General features: G+C 36.4%; 2 pseudogenes; one reads left to right on the top strand and one right to left on the bottom strand.

Moving 5' to 3' along the window:
- The first annotated feature begins 10 nt into the window (after nt 1-10).
- On the top strand, nt 11-7,382 carry LOC149556383 (putative L-type lectin-domain containing receptor kinase S.5; annotated as a pseudogene).
- An 8,547-nt stretch (nt 7,383-15,929) lies between these two features.
- On the bottom strand, nt 15,930-18,394 carry LOC149556382 (putative L-type lectin-domain containing receptor kinase S.5 pseudogene; annotated as a pseudogene).
- Between the last annotated feature and the right edge of the window lie 3,500 nt (nt 18,395-21,894).

Genomic DNA, 21,894 nt, shown 5'->3' with positions numbered 1-21,894 from the left:
ATCAGAGCAAATGCTTTTCCATGGAATGCTCTTGGTCTCACTCATCAATCTTTTCCTGGGACAAACTACTTGTGATTTTTTTAGTTTCCCCTCATTCAATGAATCACTCAACAACCTCTTCATATTCAGCAATTCCAACACGGCTTTTGAAGCCTTGCAAGTCACACAGGAGATAGTAAACAGAGATCAAAAATACTCCATGGCCAACTAATCTAGAAGAGTGATTTACAATAAAGCGTACAACTTCAAGAGAGAAGACGGGGCTGCCGTATCTTCCAACACCACATTTGTTCTCAATATGCAAGTGCAGACGGGGACTTTTGAATAGCATTTATCATGACTTCTAACAAGAACGTAAAAGATACGCCAGAGAAGAGCTATGGGCTCTGGATGGGACTCCTCAATTTCTCCACCAACGGACTCAACGGAAATCAGATGGTGGTAGTTGAGTTCGATACAAGAGAGAACAACGGCACAAATGACCTCAACGGAAACCACATCGAAATCAACATTAACAGCATAAATTCCATCAAAATAACATCTCTTGATAGATCAAAGATCGATCTGAAGAGCGGCAATGACATAGCGGTGTGGATACAATTCAACGGCATTCAATAGCAGCTTCAAGTTTACATGGAAAATGGGTCATCTGCAATCACCTTACAGCCCCTTCTCTTCGTTACGCTCGATCTAACCAGCGTTCTCAGGTCAGAAGTTCACTTCGGCTTCATCACCTCCATGGGCGACGACATTCAGCTCAATTATGTCAAATCGTGGAGCATATGGGTCAAACCCATGACCTCCATCCTGAGAAGAGCACTAAAGATTTCTCTTTCAGCAATCGGGAGCACCTTGTTCATTGCAGCACTGGTGGCCATTATCGTAATCTGTATAAAGCACGAGCAGATGCAAATAGAAGTCGCGGAAGTAGCGGGGACAATTCAGAATCTGCCAGGTCATCTTCAGGAATTCAAATACAAAGATCTGAAGAAGACCACGAAAATTTCAACACCAACTCACAGCTGGGGCGCGACGCGTTCGGGTCCATTCACAAAGCAGTCCTCCTCAAGGACAACATCACGATGGCCATGAAGCGCATGTTGAAAGACTCAAAGCAAGTGAAAGGGGAATTCATATCGGAGATCAGCATAATCAACTAGCTGCTCCACCAGAACCTCGTGTCACTGCTCAAATGGTGTCACGAAAAGGGGCAGCTGATGATGGTGTACGAGTACATGCCCAACCGTAGCCTGGAGAAGCACATATTCAAAGGGTTGCTAAATTGGGACCAGAGATACAACATTCTCTCCGGCATGGCCTCGGCATTGTTGTACCTTCATGAAGAGTGGGAGAAGCGGGTAATTCATAGAGACCTTAAACCGACCAACATAATGCTCGACTCCAACTATGATACTCGGCTTGGTGATTTTGGCCTCGCCCGATTGCTTGAGCATAACCAGACGTCTAACAAGCGGCCAACCAACATGGTGGGCACCATGGGTTACATTACTCCAGAGTGCTTTCACACTGGGCGCGCGACTGTTGAGTCGGATATTTTCGAGTTCTGTACAGTTTTTCTCTGATAGGTGGGCAGAGGCACAATAAAATATGAAATGCAATGAATGTGTTATGGCACAATATTTGATTGTCTTTTTATTGATTGACAAAAAAGAATACACAACACTCCCTTTTATAGGCAAATTTACAATTTCTAGAAATCTCTGACATTTGCCGACAAGACAATTATCTACATGATTTTGGAAACTGCTATAGCTGACATAACCTAAACCTTACATAAACCTAAACTTGTAGAATCATTTAATGACAGATTGGAGTAGAAATTAATATTTCTAACACTCCCCCCTAATTTCTACTATCAACTATTACAAAGCTTCTTTAATATTTACAACTCTCAGAGCCTCCTTCAAAATTTCAAATTGTACTTATGGTAAGGCCTTGGTGAAGATATCTGCAAGCTACTCCTCTAATCTGCAATGTTGTAGATTAATTTCTCTTCTATTAACCAACTCTCTAATGAAGTGATACGTTGTGTCAATGTGCTTTGTCCTCTTGTGAAACACATGGTTCTTTGAAAGTAAAATAGCAAACTTGTTATCATAATAGATTGTAGTAAGTCCATCTTGAGCTTGCATTAAGTCTTTCAAAATCCTTCACATCCATACTGCTTGACATTTTGTTGTTGTTCCTACTACATACTCTACTTCAACTAATGAGAGAGTTACTACAGGTTGCTTCTTTGATGCCCAGGCTACAATGCCTGTCCCAAGATGAAATGCATATCCAGATATGCTCCTTTTATCCTCAGTATTCCCTGCAAAATCACTATTTGTATATCCAACTAATTGAAAATCATATGAAGTGGAATATAAAATGCCATGATTCATAGTTCCTACAATATATCTCAAAATCCTTTTTCCTGCTTGCCAATGTGAGTTTTTGGTGAATCCATGAATCTAGAGATTAAACTCACTCCATACATAATATCTGGTCTAGTAGTAGTGAGATACATCAAACTACCAACTAATCTTCTAAATATAGTTGAATCAAAACCCTTCTCAATATCTTCTCTATTTAGTTTGGTGCCTACTACCATAGGTGTAAAAACTGGACAGCAATTTATCAATCTAAATCTTTTCAAAATATCTTTTGCATATTTACTTTGGCAAATAAAAATCCCTTTATCATTTTGAGTAACTTCAATGCCAAGAAAATATTTCATCAACCCTAGATCTATCATTTCAAATTTCCTTTTCATTGCTGATTTAAACATGTCAGTAGATAAATTACATGTGAACATCAAATCATCAACATATAAACAAACAATCAAAATCCAACCTTGTTTATTGATCTTGGTATATAATGTAAGTTCATTGGTGCTTCTCTTGAATCCATTCTTCATCATGTATGAATCTATTCTGTTGTACCAGGCTCTTGGAGCTTGCTTCAATCCATAGAGTGCCTTCTTCAACTTATAAACTTTGTCTTCATGTCCTCTTATTTCATATCCTAGTGGTTGTTGCACATTGACTTCTTCATCCAAATATCCATTTAAAAATGCTGATTTGACATCCATTTGGTGAACCATCCATTTGTTTTGAGCTGCAATAGCTAATACTATTCTGACAGTATCAAGTCTTGCTATAGTGCAAATGTCTCATTACAGTCAACCCCATATTCTTGTGAAAATCCCTTAGCAACTAACCTTGCCTTATATTTGTCTACATCTCCATTAGCTTTAAACTTAGTCTTATAAACCCATTTTACACCAATGCAATCTTTGTTCTTAGGAAAATCAACTAATTCCCATGTATCATTTCTCTCAATTGATTCTATTTCATCATTCATTGCATTAATCCAATGTTCTTCCTTAATTACATCTTCAAAATATATAGGATCTTGAGTAAATAAAGAAAAATTTGATTGCAAGTCTAATTTACTTCCTTGATCATAAATCTCACTTAACCTTCTAGTTTTCTTGCTTGATCTTACTTGTGCAAATATAGGGTTTGAATTATTACTTACTTGTGAATTCGAAGATTCTCCATGCTCAACTTCATTTTCTAAGTGATCTTCTTGTGGACTTCATAGTGGAGTTCCTTCTTGGTCACTTGGTTTATCCTCTTGATCTTCATGATCCCTTTTATCATTCTCATCATATGGTATTGTTGCAACACTTGTAACATTTGTATGTATATTTCTAGTCCAAGATTCATCCTCTTTAAATACAACATCCCTACTCACAATGACTTTTCTGGTGATAGGATTAAACAACCTATATGCCTTAGATTGCTCATCATAGCCAACAAAAATGCATTTCTCACTCTTATCATCTAACTTACTTGTAGTTTCTTTAGGAACATGTGCATATGCAATACAACTAAATACTTTGAGATGAGAAACACTATAAATCTTACCACTCCATGCTTGTTGTGGAACTATGTCCCTCACAATCTTTGTTGGACTCCTATTCAAAATATAAATAGCACAAGAAACTACCTCAGCCCAATACTCATTAGGAAGATTTTTACCTTTCAACATGCTCCTTGCCATCTCCATTATTGTCCTATTTTTTCTCTCTGCAACACCATTTTGTTGTGGTGTGTAACTAGTAGTAAATTGATTTTTGATTCCATGATCTTTGCAATAATCTAAAAACTCATTTGACTTATACTCTCCTCCTCTATCAAATCTCAATACTTTGATAGGTAAACCACTTTGTTTCTCGACAAAAGTCCTAAATTCTTTAAATTTGCTAAAAGTTTCATATTTGTATTTAAGAAAGTAAACCCATGTCTTTCTAGTAAAGTCATCAATAAATGTTAAGAAATAAATGCTCCCCCCTAATGATAGTGTTTTCATTGGACCACATATATCCAAATGCACAATTTCTAAAGGTACCCTTGCTCTATATGACATCCCTTTTGGAAAACTTTCTCTATGATGTTTGGCCAAAATACAACTTTCACATGGACTTAATGATGCTTCAATTGGGGGTAAGCCTCTTACCATTTCCTTTCTTTGCAATAAAGATAACGCTTTGAGATTTAGGTGACCATACCTCAAGTGCCATATCCATGTTTGATCTTGACTTGCTGCCTTGAAACTTGTTGCAACTTCATCAGTCATATTGCTCTTCATCCAAAGTGGAAACATTCTATTATTTCTCATTTCTACCCTTGTAATCACCATGTTACTAGGAGGCATATCAAATATAGTGCACAAATTTTTCTCAAAAATAACTGTATAACCTTTTTGGCTAAGCTGCCCCACACTTACAAGATTATATTTCAAATCGGGTACAAAGTATACATTAGAAATAGATTTCTTACCATGCTTTATTATAACATTAATTGTGTCTTTTCAACTCGCTTCCACTATCTCATTATTTCCCAACTTCACTTACTGATTTAATTGATCTATCCAAACTTTCAAAAAACTCTTTATTGCCTGTCATATGATTGCTGCAACCACTATCTAAAAACCAAAAATCATTTGTGCTCTCTTGAGCTACATTGCAAGTAATGAACAATGACTCAGAACTACTCTAAAAAAAAATTGCATTTTGTTTACTCATATTAGCTTGTTTCTTTTTACACTCATTTGCAAAATGTCCAAACTTCTTGCAGTAATAAAATTGAATATTTGATTTATCATACCTTTGTGATATCTGGTTGTTATAACTTTCCTTTGAATAAGAGTATTGATTTCTTCTTCCTCCTGAATCTGGACTCCTTTCTTCTTTTTGAAAATAATTTCTGCCTCTTCCTCTTCCTCTAAATCTAGCATTTCCTCTTCCTCTGCCTCTGTCAAATGTCATTTGTGTTTTGAATGCATTCTCCAGTGAATTACCATTACGCTTGTTCAACCTGTCTTCATGATTATACAAGGATCCAAAAACCTCATCTATAGACAATGTTGTTAAATCCTTAGATTCTTCAATTACAACCACAACATTATCAAATTTAAGAGGCAAACTTCTTAAAATCTTTTCTGTAACTTTCTGTTTAGAAAGTTCATCACCATTCATCCTTACTTGATTAACCACATTTATAACACGATTTGAAAATTTCTCTACAGAGTCAGACTCCTTCATTTGTAAATTCTCAAATTCTCTTCTAAGTGCTTGCAATTTAACAATCTTTACCTTACTTGTACCTTGATATGAAGTCTCAAGAATATCCCAAGCTTGCTTGGTTGTAATAGCTAGCTTTATTTTTCCAAGAACTGAGTCATCCAAAGCTTGTCCAATAATCTGCAAAGCTTTTTTACTCTTCTGCCTATTTTCATCAAGCTTTTTCCTTTGATTAGCATTTAAAGCAGACTCATCTATAGGTTCAGCATAACCAGTTAAGATTATATCTAATAACTCATAGGAATCAAATATAAGCTTCATTCTAAAAGCCCAATCATCATAATTCTTTCCAGAGAACATTGGAATTGAAGCTTAAAAACTCCCTGAAGCCATGCCTGATAGAAACTTATAAACAATATTCACAGATATAAAAAACCCTAAATAGGGCAATAAGAAACTTACAGATCTCACAATAACTTTATATCCCTTTCTCTGTTTCAATCCTCCTTATGCACAATCCTTCAAACTCCTCTTCTAAACTTGGCTCTGATACCACTCTGATAGGTGGGCAGAGGCACAATAAAATATGAAACGCAATGAATGTGTTGCAGCACAATATTTGATTGTCTTTTTATTGATTGACAAAAAAGAATACACAGCACTCCCTTTTATAGGAAAATTTACAATTTCTAGAAACCTCTGACATTTTCCGACAAGACAATTATCTACAGGATTTTGGAAACTGCTATAACCAACACAACCTAAACCTAACCTAAACCTAAACTTCTAGAATCATTTAATGATGGATTGGAGTAGAAATTAATATTTCTAACATTCTCGAAGTGGTCAGTGGAAGACCTACTCATTCGAGGGAGAAGAGCAGGATTTGGTCGAGGGGTATGGGGGCTGCATTGAGAGAATAAGGTGATGGAAGCGGCTGATTGGCAGGTGAGCTTGGTTGGGGCAACTGCTGTCAGCGAGGACGATATAAAGGGTTTGTTGATGATCAAATTGGCGTGCTCAAATCGAAATCCTGGCGAGCGGCCTGTTATTCGGCACGTGAAACAGATGCTTTTGAGGGAAATGCGGCCGCCCTTTGGGAGATGTCTATCTAGTAGAGGATTTGCACGAGACGTGACAACTTTTCGAATTAATTAATTAATTTATAAATCACATAACAGCACCAGACATGACAGTTTTTCGAATTAATTAATTAATTCTGGTGCAAATCCTCTACTGTTTAGCCACGGGCCCGCCCTTCGTGCCTCCGTTTAGACTGTCCTTTGTTTGGCCGTACCCAAGATCTGAGGATAGCTGCAAGTCTCCCATCGTTTCACTCAGCACGGAGAACATCTCAACAGAGACCTCGTTTATAGAGTCGCCTGCCGTACGTTAAGAGGGAATCAGGGACTACGTTTGAAAGTTAAATTGTGTAATTATATACTGAACGCTTGTTGTTCTCTTGGCTACAGACTGTGTTGGAAATGTAAAGCTTATTCATCACAGATATTGCTCATGTGTAGAGGCAGATGTCTATCTACCGGTTTTGCCGAAATGGGCTTTAAGGTGGTTATATAATATGGTGTAAATATAGGAGGGATTTCCGATAGCCACAATAGAGTCGTTGTAATGATGCTTGTGGAGACCAATTGTCCTAAAGGGCTGATATTTGTTTTTCTGTAGCATAATCTATTTTCTTTAAACATATTCTATATTGAAATTTTCCAGTGACCAGCCTCAATTTAAGATACTGCAATTAACGTCAACACATTTGGATGTTATTGAGTAACTTAATTAGTTGAATTAAAAAACCTCTGCAAATCCAAATCAGGGAATGCTAAATCGATCGCCATGGCAAATGCAAAAGCTCACTTCAAACTCGACCTCCAAACTTCCAGAAATTTCTCAGAACCCCAGCCCGGGCTAGGGATGAAGAGCAAGGCCAAGACCTTAAACTTCACTTTTAACAAAAAATTTGCAGGTTAATTAATATCCGAGTTATTTAAGAACCAATCTCATAAATTAATATCCCATTTTATTCCCACTGCCCCGCCAAACAATTTCCAAATGTTTCTGTATAAATCCTTGTGAATTCGTATGATTTTCATGTCAATACAGGTGTCCGTGCTCCTTGATCTTCCAAAATCTACAGCTATGATCATAAGTTTCAGGGAGAAAATTAAATTTGGAAAAAATAAGTCAAACTTAATGTGTGATGTTTAAGTCATCCAAGAAATCAAAGAGTGGAAACAAAGATTTACTATGACAACAAATAACAATTTCTGATACCAGTAATCTTGACTTCTCAATTGCTAGAGATGTGATGAAAAAGTCTATCGACTAATTATCATTGTTATTGGAATGATTTGGAAATATTCACTTAAGTACTAAATATTGACAGCACCAATATGCTCTAAATGCATGATCAAGTAGCAGGCTCCTTATTAATGAACCGGAAATTGGCTTAACCCCTCTCGCCTTTAAACTTTGCATGGTCCATCTTTAGCTAATTTTCCATATAAATTTTTAAGAACTAAGCGTGGGTGGGTAAGGATCATTTGTTTGTCAATTTCAAGGATAATCATTTTCATTTATAAATAAATATGAGAATGATTACGGAAAACATAAAGAACGTCGTCATTTTGTCGGATTTTCATGGAATAAGCTGGATTGAATAGTCCGAAATGAAATAAAACCGTGCGGAATTCCAGATTTAGAATGGACGACTTTTAGCAGGCAAACGAAATCCGCACGCCCGTTAAAAAGATGAGGGAGGCAACGCGTCAAATTTTATTTTTTTTGTTTTTTTTTAATTGGCATTTAGTAGGTTATATTTGTTAAGGGTTAATGCGTAGAATTATGTAAATTAAAAACTCAAAGCATCTCGTAAGTGGCAACCTTGCATTTCATTAGGAAAAAACATCTTAGAAATCATTATAAAAGGATAATTTTTTATTGGAAGGAAATATCTTTGTCTTTTATATGGAGGAGTCAGATCCACAATCTAGTAGAGTCACGAAGCTTGCCAGCTACCAATTAAAGAAGGTTACCATAAAGATGTTTTAGCAATTCGATATGGGCGCATGCATTTCTGAAACCTCTTTGGCTTAGAGTAAAGGACTGAGGGGTGTGGCCTGATATGGGCACACACATGCCTAAAACCTCTTCAGCTTATAGTCAAGGACTAAGCGATATCCACACCGCCAAATCCCCTGGGGAAGCCTCATCCCTTATCATGTCGGAGCCTTGCACTTAGCAAGTCTTGATCCTTGCTACTCATTGAGAACCTTTCAACTTCACCAATAGACCAAGGACCCATTGACATCCATCTTATTTTAAATTTACATAGTTTTTATAAATCATAAAAGAATAAGTAATCTTAGTTTTTGTTAAATTTGAACTCTTTTAAATGATATATTATGACTATTAATAATTGATACAATCGAAAAAATAGCTAATTTTAATTAATTTTGACCAACAATTGATATCTTTTTCATTTGATTTCTTTAATTTTATATCAAATTGTAAACTAGCATGTGTCTAATATTGAATATGAACTATAATTGGACAATTCCCTTTCTACAAATCCTAACACTAAAGACAAAAACAAATTCAATAGAAGATGGACTCAATAAATGTGAGGAGTATGTTGGGATGGTGCTTTTCACAATGAAATCCATTAAGCACTTCAATAGGGTTTTCTTATAATCTTTTAATTGTTTGCAAGCTTAAATATTTTTCTAACCTTATCGATTCAAGCAAGTTCATTAAAATTTTCATTAGACGGTTGATTTTCTTTATTTTATATGTTTGATACATTTCCATTCAGTTCACCTAGCATATACAAAGAAATATAGTGAGAAGAAAAAAAAATTTGATGTATTTTTTTATCATAAGGTGTATATATATATATATATATATATGAGATGTTACATTTAATTTGATGGAGCAATTTAGAATGAAAATTTTAGAATTTTTTTATAATATTATCTTAGTCTCTATGAGGATGAAATCTTTAGTTTGCAAGAACAATATGTTGTCAATTTGATATATAAATTTTACATTTTTATTGAAAGCTAGCATGAAGTCAACATTAAACGAAAAATGCATTTTTCACTAGTTCTATTACATTGCAAATTATGTTACTATGTACAAAAAGTTAATTCATAACCTTGTTTATTTGTCACAAAATTTGATAAACATAAGTTTTTTCTTAGTAGTATCATTAAATAACCCTAAAATATGTTAATATTACTCCAATTTTTTTAATACTTTTTTAATAATTCATAAATATCCTTGTATCTTATGCCAATAATTTCCATTAAACCTTACCGTGGGATTACTTTTTATGTCATGTTGGGGTACAAATGGGATGAGATGAAACAATAATAGCCCTCTTTAGATGATAGCAACAACCTAAAAGCCAAATCCATGAGATAAGCTTCCTAATAAGAATTGAACCTTAAACTTATATTAAAATAATCTTAACACCTTAAAATCGATTTATCAACCATTTAAATTATGATATTATATCTATTAATATTATATATTTTAATATTAAAAAAAATTAAAATATATACCATTTATATATAATATCAAACTCAACATCATAATTTTCCAATTTCTTAAAATGAAAAGCACTCTCTTGTCGCTCCATGCACACTGAAGTTGTTGTTGAACGTAGTTGAACTAATGTATCCACACCGTTATGCCTTTGCCACTCTTTAAATCGATAGCTGAGTCTTCAAGAGATGCTATGATAAACGTCATTCTGCTTCTACCAGTCCTTGTCTGCACGTGCAGATTGAGAACAAATGTGGTGTTGAATGATACAGCGCTTCCGTCATCTTTCCGGAAGAACAGCTTAAACATCACAAACTAAGACACAAACTAAGACTTGATTCTTAGATTAAAAGTATTAAATAGTCAAAATTAATTTTTTCCCAAGCTTAATTTATTGCATAGTGTATCCCAATCTGTCAGCCATGAAGTATTGTGGATCGATGTTTAGCGTTTTGTATGTGACTTGCAAGGCGCCAAAAGCTATGTTGGAATCGTTGAAAATGAAAAGGTCGTTAAGGGCTTCATTGAAAGTGGGAAAACTCAAAAACGCACAAACAGCTTGTCTGAGCAGGACATTGATGAGCGAAAGCAAGAACATACCACAGAAACGTACCATCTGCTTTGCTTTCAGGATTGGAGAATTGATGAGTCTACTTATCTGCGTATAACGAGATTTTGGTTTATCTCGGCGTCAAAGGTTGGTGAGCTGTGTGCTCTGTATAGAAAGGATAATCATTGTCTACGGCTCCAAGATAGCACAAAGTTCATGAATACGTATATTATAAGGAAAGATGGGGGTGGCATATTTGATATTTTTACAATACAAATAGAAAACATTATTAGTTAGTAGCTGCCATATATGATGGTTTCAGAATATTTAAATTTTATTAGTTCCTTGATGGCGGCGCCTTCCCAGCTGTTTGAGATTACCAAGCTTTGTGTTCACACAGGTAATCTCATGGGTTGTAGGAATGTCTTGTGAAGGATCAAATTCATGGATGCACGAAAATTAGGAAATGACTATTTAGCAAATTAAAATTTATAAAAAATATGTGTTATGATAATAGAGAAAATATTATTTTATTTCAATGTATCAGATATTGCATTTGATAGGTATTTTATAATGTTTGTGCATTCAATAGAAATCAGTTAAATAATTTAACTCTATACAAACCACTTTGTAATTATCTAATCTAATCAATCTATACATTTAATAACAATGTAATACATTATACTAACAATCACCCTTTTATTACATAGTTCCTCCAACTATATTCATCTATTGAGAAAACCTCCTTTAAGATTTGCATTTTTTTTTAAAATGTGTACATATTTGTAAAAATCTGCACTTAAGAAACAAATCCTAAATCAAGTTGAGTTCCGTCAAGTTATCTCATAACTACGTAAAGGTGTAGCCCCTATATGAGATTCTTGAGCTCTCTCTCGATAACTCTCGAATCATAGTCTCACAAGCTACTAAACAACCATCCATATTGAACTCTACAAAAAACCCCTTACCTTCCTCAACAAATCAAACTTCACAATACATGTATCTTCAAAAATTTGGCAATAGGAGGAATAAACAAAAAAATCAAAAAACAAAAAAAGATTCTCAAGCAAATCATCATTCAAAGTGAAGCTAACTTAAGATGATTAAAATCCTCCATACTCTTGTGCCTCCAACCTCCAAAAAAATGAAGGTTCAAAGTACTAAATAAAAATCACCAAAAGATTCATTAATAACATGCTTATCATTTGTTAATATTTATCATAAATGTCAGCAACATTTTCTTTATTTATTCTTATTAAAAGTCACTTGATTATTTTGCACTAACATTTGTCCCACAAAAAAATTTAAGCTCTGCTTTGCAACTTCGTGCCTTTGCATCTGCTGGCAACTTTGGTGCATGATTTCACAATCCTTAGGGGGATGGAGTTCCCCCACCCCCCCTTTCCTCCTTCGTTGGATCTGGTACAAGATTGTCCAGGCCTCTTTCTGGTCCTCTCTGCTAAAACTCAAAATGCCCAGAAAGGGTCTTGTTCTGCTCGGGGTCTTAACCCAGTTGAGGTGTTTCCAGTCCCTATTGAGTTGGCCTATATGGTACCCCGCCATCTGAAGGGCCCCATGGTGATATGGGTCACATGAGAACCAATCCCCTCAAACCAAACTAGTTGGAGGTGGTTGTCAAATCCAAGATTCCTGTAGAGCTTGGGGCGAAACCCATAGTGGTTTTAGGTGTTACAAGCTTGTAGATTTCTCTCCTAGATTATGTGGTTGATTCAATTTCCTCGGGACTCTCCTTGAGTCTTGTTGGTAAATTTATTTATTTTTTACCTAGTGTGGACATGGTTAGAAAATCATACTCTTCTAGATAGAGACTGTATGGATCGATAACTGTCTTAGCAATGGCAGGCTCCCTCTTCCTATTTAGATTCACAATTGAAATGGACCGAAACACCATCGTGACGAGCTCTTGGCACTTTGGGAAGCATTTGTTGATGCTCACTAGATGGAAATTGTGTTTCTAACCTAGCTAGGATCTATTCAGTATGGCACTTGTTTGGGTCAGATTACCTAGGCTTCCTCTAGAATATTGGGATGAGAGAGTGTTCAGATGCATTGGAGACTCCTTTGGACACTTCATTAAGGTTGACTCAACCACTAGCTCCAAGGTTAAACTAGTTTTTGCTAGGTTATGTGTGAATGTAGGGATGAATAAACCTTTGTTGACTACAATGGCTTTAAAATCAAAATGGTGTGCTTGATCACAATCAATTTTATACAAGAATGTGGCAGCCTTTTTCCAAAACTGCAATATGTTTGGCCACCTGATTGTAGACTACCTGTGAAGTGAGAAACTTAAAGAGAAAGTCTCCTCACCTAGAGTGTTTGTGATAGAATGCTCGAAGACTACATACATAGAGGACCAAGCTAACGTGGAACCCCCAGAGATCACAAAGTTGGTAGCGACTCATTCTTCATGTAAGAATGAGAGACTCTTGGAGAAGGATGAAGAATGAACGAATGAAAATGGGTTGGAGAGGACCATAGATATGCAGGATACTACTAACTCAGGAGAAACTTAAAGGCCCTAGAAAGTAATGGCAAGATAAAAGGAATCTATCAAATGCCTCCTCAACAATGCCGATGGAGGAAAGATAGAAGGATAGAAGGATAGTAAAGAAAGAAAGACATGTTTCAAGACTTGAGAGAAAATTCAACTAAACAATTGATATCCATGGCCTAACCTCCTGTATCTAAGCTATATTACTATTAGCCATTAGAAATATTCATTCTATGGTGTCTACTTATTCATCTTTATCATCATTGTGTTCATGCTAAGGATTGGATCATCTTGACTATGTTGTGATGATCAAGATTTTAAGTGCATTTCAAGAATCAGGATTTAAAAAAACTAAAGAACCAATTTCAACAAGTTTATTATTCTTCAAATCTAATGGCCCACTTTAGATCCTCTAAATCTTTGATGCAGGATATATACTACCTTTCGCTTGATTGTAATGCTATAAAAAGATTAATTATAAAATAGTTTTAAATTTTTAAATAATAAACCCTACCTTTTAAACTAAAAAAAATTGTACACATGAAGATCATAGTGTGTGTGTGTGTGTGTGTGTGTGTGTGTGTGTGTGTGTGTGTGTGTGGGTTGTAGAGAGTATTCATGATTTCCAAATACATATATGATAAGTAGATTACCTAGAAGATGAAGAATTATGTGTGTTCTTGTTCCTCTCTTGGCACTGCCTCCTCTCTGTAAAGTTATCAAAAATGCCAATTAAAGACTACTTGGTCAATAACTAAAATTGAGGGATCTACAAAGAAGATCTCGTACACACGTCTTTTTTGAGACAATTATTGGTGCTTGTATACCAATAAACAGTACTCTGCATACCCTTTTGAAAAATGGTGATAAATTTTTATTGATTGAAGGCATATTAAGTGGAACTTTGATGGGAATGACTTCCATTTGTCAAATTCAGGGGATTTGAAGATGGGGTATGTCCATCGACTTGCGCAGTGCGAGGGGGACTAGTGTTTGATGGATTGTGGTACTTGTATGGCAGCAACTATGTAGAGGCTTAGGGATGTCTATGGAAATGTTGTTTCCAATAAAGTTTATTTGAGCAAGTGCTATGCATGATACTCGCAGGACACATTTTTCAGTGAAAATTCTTCATCTAGTGAAGTAGAAGATCAAAATTGTTTACTCTATCTTTTAGTATTGTTTTGCATTTTGCTGTATTTTTTAGTGTTTTCCTAAAAGAACTAAGATAAAGAAAATATAGAAGGCGACAGCTAAAAGAGTAATATATTAAGACAAAAATGAACAAGAAACCCTACTGGCAAAGGCAAAGTGGCATGACAGACAAATCGGGGACCAGTATTTTGTTGATTTGATGTCAATTTGATGCCCCTTCACATTCTTCTCGGGACTGTTCTTCTAAATGCTATTTGCACCAAGTGAAGGCTGAAATATGTTCAACTTTTGCACAGAGAAAAGATAAGAATGAAGGTTTTGTAGGAGGATATTTGAGGAAACTTTCACTCCAAGAAACCCTAGACATGCGGTAACCTACCAGTCAAAGTTAGGGAAACTTTGACTGCGGTTACCTAACTATAGTTAGGACGAGTTAGGACGACATAGTTTGGACTCAGCATGCAGTCAATAGTTACTACAGTCTAGGACATTGAAAAAGATGATATCGAGAAAAGTGGAGGTGTCACATCGAAGCATCTGACACCCCACGAGCACTGGTGTTCTGGTTATGTTATGGGACCTTATGGATATGGATAGTATGTAACACTTAGGCATGGGGATTTTGTTGGAGGATAGCTAGTCCCATTTTATTCTCTCCCCCATCAAATGAGTACACTAGTCATGGATGTGCTTGTTAGAAATGTGAAGAGAAAAACATACTTTACATATAAACAAATTGGTGTGTTCACATAAAATATGTGAATAATGAACATTAGATTATAATTGCATCCATTTTTTTAATATATAAACTAAATAAATTAAAAATTAAAAATATTCTATTGCAGGAGGAGGGCACAGATCTCTAGCTACTCGTCATTATATTGCTAAAAAGATTAATTCTCTCTATCAATTATTTTTAATGACTATTTTCCTCTGTTGTATGGCATCTCTCTTATTACAAGAAAGAATGATCTATATTATATTTTATGAACATCACATAGCCCCCAGCTAGAGACAATATTCCAAATGTATTTTGTTGTTGCGATTACCTCCATTTTGGAAAGCAACAGATAAACCAAATTTAAACCCTATGTTTTAAGCCTTTAAATGAGAGGAAGGCCATGATAGTAGAGAATACCATAGTAAATTGTTGTGCCTCATATTCATTATAAAAGGACATGGCTATCCTCCCTAGAAAATGCATTGTTGACCAAATTTCAAAAAATTGAAAACATAGTGAATTTTTTTGAGATTTTCAGCATTTGATCTTCGTGATCCGCATATTTTGTAATAAAAAACAACAACAAAATTGAAAAAAATCATTGTGTTTTCATGAATCTTAGAAAAAAATAAAAATTTGACTTTTCTTTGTCTTTAGTATATTTTATCTAGTGGAACAGCATGACAGCAGAGGGAAATCCAGAAATAAACTTTTATTACATGTATTTGCCTATGAAGCAAACAGTGTAGCTGTAACTTTTGTGGTCACCATGCCAACCGAGAGGAAGGGCCCACTCTTTGCAAGGCTGTTGACATGTATGAGATTTCATTCATTTGTGCACGATTGAAAATATTTCATTAGTATAAAAATTGAAAAATATTTATCCATACAAAATATATTTACAGCTAATCTTTTTGAGCTGCTTACTTTTATAAATTTGTTGTTATAAATAGACAGCTGTCATTTATTGATGATAAACAGCAGTGGAAGTTAATATTTTGACCACTGACCTTCCAATGGCAACAATCGTGTAACCCAGAAACTCTACAGCCGGAGATCGACAGAAAAGGTGTCATTCTTCTACCTCTGCAACCGAGGTAAAATGCTTTCTTCTTCACGTCCACCAGGGGACTGCAGAAACCAGTTCATAGTTGACCCACTCTCTTGGCTGATCAAAATACTAGTGGATTTGCTATCCCCGCCGAATTCTGGATACGGCCAAACGAACGGAGGTCTGAACGGAGGCACAAATGGCGGCGGCGCCTCCCTGCCGAGTATCTGTTTCACCTGCCGCATGCTCGGCCGCTCCGCAGGATTTGGATTTACGCACGCCAATCCAACCATCACCAAACGCTTGACATCCTCCTCATTCACACAAGACAGATTGATGCGAGAATCGGCAGCCTCCATTAGCTTATTCTCCCTATGAAGCTCCCAAACCCACCCCACCAAATCGGGTTTGTCCTTTCCCCATCCAAGAGACCTCCCACAGACAACTTCAAGAACAACGGCGCCGAACCCAAACACATCCGACTCCAGACTCGCCCGCCCGGTGTGAAAACACTCCGGAGCAATGTAACCCATGGTGCCCGCCACGTTGGTCGGAGTAAACGACGTCCGGTTGTGTTCAATCAACCGGGCGAGCCCAAAGTCGCCGAGCCGAGCTTCGAAGTTGGAGTCGAGCATTATGTTGCTCGCCTTGAGGTCCCTGTGAATCACCTGCTGCTCGCACTCTTCGTGAAGGTACAGCAACGCCGACGCCACGCCCGACAGAATGGTGTATCGTTGCTCCCAATCAAGCAACCCTTTGTAGATGTGCTTCTCGAGGCTACCGTTGGGCATGTACTCGTACACCATCATCAGCTGCCCCTTGTCGTGGCACCACCCGACCAGGGGCACAAGGTTCCGATGGCGCAGCCGGTTGATTATGCTGATCTCCGCTATGAACTCGCCTTTCCCTTGTTTCGAGTCTTTGAACATGCGCTTCACAGCCAACGTTGCTTTGTCCTTGGGAAGGACCGCTTTGTGAACGGACCCGAACCCGCCGCTCCCGAGCTCCGACTCGGCGCTGAAATTGTGCGTGGCTTTTTTCAGATCTGTGTACTTAAATTCCCGCGGGTGACCCGGCAGATTCTGTATTGTCCCCGCTATCTCCACGGCCTCTACTCGTGACCTCCGGTGCTTTATCCAAATTCCGATCATCACAACCGCTGCTACGAAGAGGATTCCCCCGATCACGGACAACACGACGACTAGTGCCGTTTTGTGCTCCGAGACGGTTTCGATTGTCAGACTCCATGATTTGACGCAGTGCAGCTCGATGCTGTCGCTCGTCGAAGCGGAAAACCCGAAGTGAACTTCTGAGTCGAGAACGCCAGACAGATTGAGGGTCTCGGACAGAACGGGCTGCAATGGCATCGGAGACGACGACCCGTTTGCCATGTAAATTTGAAGTTGTTGCTGAACGCCGTTGAACTGTATCCACACCGTTATGTCCTTGCCGCTCTTCAGATCGATCCCTGATTCTTCAAGGGATTTTATTTTGGTGGAATTAATGCTATTCACATTGATTCCTAGGTGGTTTCCATCCGGGTCGTTTGTACCGTTGTTCTTCACCGTATCGAACTCAACCGCTACCATCTGATTGCTATTGAGTCCATTGGTGGAGGAATTGAAGAGACCCAACCAGAGCCCATAGCTCTCCGTTGGTTTATCTCTTATATTTGTGTTGGAAGTTATGAAAAACGACATCCCCTCCCCACCAGATCCATCTTCTACTTTGAGATTCATCACAAAAGTGCTTTTAAAAGATACGGGGACGCCATTTTCTTTGCGGAATCTGTATGGTTTATCGTATATCACTCTTCCTGATTTGTTAACCTTGGAATAATCGGTGTTTAGAGTTTCCTCTGTGACTTGCAAGGCACCGGAAGCTATGTTGGATTCGACGAGAGTAAAAAATCCGAGGTTGTCGTTGAATTTGGAAAAATTGAAATCCCCATAAACCGTCTGTTCAAACCACACAATATTAAGGAGGACAAGAAGCAGCACTAGTTTGGGGAAGCCCATCTGCCCAATTTACAGGATTGCTTGAATTCTAATGATGGTTGTCAGGAAAACAAATTATTAACATCAAATCTATTTATGAGATCAGTTTTGAAAGAGTGCCCGCTGAAATATTCTATGAAACGCGTACATTACAAGATATAAATGTCTGATAATCAAGGATTTGCTTAGAAGTTTTGACAGAGCATATACATGGGAGCTTCTCATGGGCATACAGGTCTCTGTTGTGAGATTCGCAGAAATTACTCTTGGAAAACAAAATCTTTGACTTGTCCTCCTCCTCAAACAGAACGGTGAACGTAGTCTCAAGCAATGTTGCTTGCTCCTAGATGATCATGATATTAGTCGGTGCAGGCATAAATTTCTTGTACGTAAAATAATAATACTGCAACGGCTGAATAGTAAAACGTGATTAAATAATGCAGTTTCATCCAATCAGAAATATATTTTTAGTATCAAATACTATTGCAAATTCTGAATTCTAGATTCTGATTATTTGTCTGACCTGGAAGCACATTAAGACCACTTCTGCTAACACGTTGCATAGCAAACCTTCTTATGATCCATATATTGCCCGTTCAATAACTGGCAAAAAGTTTAATGGCAAAGAAATGAGAAGCGTAATATAATAAGACTGCTTATAATCCATTAGCCCGTTCAATGACTGGAAACAAGTTTATCACATTAGGACCATTTCTTCTAACCGGTTGCATAACGAACCTGCGTATGATCCTTAGACCAGTTCAAACACTGAAAAGAAGTGTCTCCCAATAATAAATGCAGGAAATGGGAAAGGAGCTACGGTCAACATTCTCCACAGCACCAAAGGCATCTCGGTCAAATATATTACCTACGGATTATTGAAAAGGAGACAGAATATTAAAAATAATTTTTTATCTTTTGTCTTTCACTATAGAAACAATGGTTTTTGAAGGAGGATTTTGTGTTGGTCTATTGAAGTTGTCTCATTAAGATTTTTATTGTTTGTCTGGTTAGAGTTTTTGCCGGATGTTATAATTGACAGTGGTCTGATTATCACTCTTTCACATTGGATTTTCAGGAAGTCTATTCAAAACATTAACTTCCATACTAATAGGAAAACTTCTTTTTCTTATTGTGCTTATGTCCATAATTTTTAATACTATTCATATCTTCTTTAAAACTTCTTCATTCTATAAAAACAATGAAAGAAATAAAATTCGTGGACAAATTAGCTCCAAGGAGTTCCTCATATTGGCTTGAACTTCAGCATTGAATGATTGTAGTAAAAACTTGCAAGGACCTAAATAGGAATGACTATTCTTAAAAATCAGACCTCTACTCTTTAATAGAGCACATCTATGCAAGTAACATCAACCAATTTTCCATTCAATCTTTGATATCCTCTATGTCTACCCACTTTACCAAAATATTATAGGACGATCAAGCACTTGTTAATTTTCCAATCAAAACATGCCAAAATACTAATATGTCAATCCTTGGCTCTTGGCCAAAGAGTTTATGAACCTCCACCAAATACTATTAATATATCAAATCCATTCATACCTTTATGCAAATATTAAATGTTGAAGATAATTTTACACCAACACACATTCTAGTAGCAACATCTTTTTAGGTGTAGGGGAATGAAAAGTGAAGAAACTAGAAATCACAAGATACATAGGGAAAATATGCCATAGAAAATATGTAACTATAGTAAATCAATGCATTTCCTAGAAGAGGATTGAGGCTAAGTGGAGCATACAAAATATCGAGTGAGACAAGATAAAAATCCAGTAGTGAGAAAATAGTGAACTAAGTCGAGAGGGACCAAGAAAATACCATGCTTGCTACTTGAACCCTAATGCAACATCATTCCCATTTTTATCTATTCCATAATTAATATGTCAATAGATACAAATAGGGGTTATAACCTTAATTAATAATAGAATCTATTTTGTAGTTATGCATGACCATATTGAACAAATTTGAAGCAATGGGTACTCAACAACATTTAAGTAAAAAGATGTGCAATGATATACATTGAAGCATACAAATACTAAAATAAAAAATGCATTTAAAAACTAATACATGTGGTATTTCTAAATTGATTGGGGTAGGAGGCCATTTCTATACAAATCTGTTAAAATAGAAGCCAAACAATCATTTAAACTTCATTTAGTAAGGAACTAGGGATGAAAATTCCCCCTAACAATATATTCTAAAAACATTTGCCCTATTAATACATTGATCCTAAAAATGTCAGATCTACCTTGCCTTAGAGAACCAACCCACCCACCCCCACCCCGGCTTACCAAATAAAACATGTTTATTACATAATACATGAATACATATTTAAAGAAAAATTTATCTAATGTAGAAAAGCATGAACCAAGAAAGGGTTCATGAAGAGTTCTTGTCACCCTAGGAAAGGAGTAGCTTCAAGTTCTGCCTTAACCTCTTAGTCCTAAGCTATTGAATCATAGAGTCCCAAATTATTCAACGACGATGTCTAATAGATGTGACATGTATCTATCATAGTCTAGTGACCATGAAAGAGTATAATTGTTGATCATACTCTAAAATTCAACAATAATCCATATTGAGGTTAGTATCAAGTCCCAAACTAGTCTCCAAAATGAAGTTTCATAAAAGATATATTCTCAAATATTATGAACATTAGAAAGAAGAGTGAAACTAAATTTAAGAATTCTTCTCATACAAGCATCATCTCAAAGATTGGAAAATCAAGAAGCAGGAAGCCCTAGCCAAGGTTGAGCAGAAGAAAGAAGATTGGAGTAAAGGGAAGAGAGATGATGTCCTATTGGAGGTTAGTATGGATTCTAGTGACAAGATGCATGCATAATTGGGAGATGTTAGAGGAGTGGTTCATGGAACTTGCCTCAAAAGAAGAAAAGAATGATATTTTGGTTGCCTTAACTTTAATGAAAGAGTTCCAATTGCACTTGGGTGAATAGATGTTGGATTTGGTTACTCAAAAAAATAAAACTCAAGATAAGACAAAGAAAGCTATTGGGGAAATCCAGGATGACTTGGAGTCCAGAGGAAGTTGAAGAGTACATGGAGAGAGGAAAGTTGTGGCAAAGAAGAATGTCTCTAATTGGTGACTAAGTAGGATATTTCTTCTAGGGACGCGACTTTGCACACACCTCTCAAGTAGGCCTCCTTTCTAGAGAAGGTCAAGGAGTTGAAACGATAGTGGTCCTATGTATTTCTATTTGGGTCCTTATGCTATTTTGGGGTTTGTTGGTTTTTGGCTATTTTGTGTTGGTTTCCAGTCTCATATGGTTTAGTTTAGTAGCTAGTTTTAGTTTCTTTTTACTGGTTGCTATGTTAGTATTTGGGCTTCACTTCTTTTGAATTCCTATTTTTCTATCTATTTGACTTGATGCTACTTTTTGTTTGTTAAGGGTTTAGACCCTCTCCCACTTTATCTAATCAGAACTATATAACCATCCAACATTCTTGTATTGAAGGTGGAAGTACCAATATAGGGTACCTAACTTAGGCAAGAAAATGTGTAACATCATATTTTCCCCTTCTCTAGTTGTAAGAGGTACATATGAATAATTATTGAAAGATGATGAATTATATACACCAGATGGAGACATACAATCCTAGGCTTTAAACATGCAATTAAATACTATACTATTCTTATTAGCTCACTTGACTTATAGTTTTAGGCTAAATTTTGGAGGGAAATAGCTATACGACATCTTAGTCCTAGATAT

Source organism: Cupressus sempervirens, chromosome 5 (assembly GCF_028749045.1).
Source record: "Cupressus sempervirens isolate cs-2001-9-10 chromosome 5, ASM2874904v1, whole genome shotgun sequence".
NCBI classification, from domain to species: domain Eukaryota; kingdom Viridiplantae; phylum Streptophyta; class Pinopsida; order Cupressales; family Cupressaceae; genus Cupressus; species Cupressus sempervirens.
Note: the sequence above shows the minus strand (reverse complement) of the source record. Positions and strands in the feature narration are given on the sequence as shown.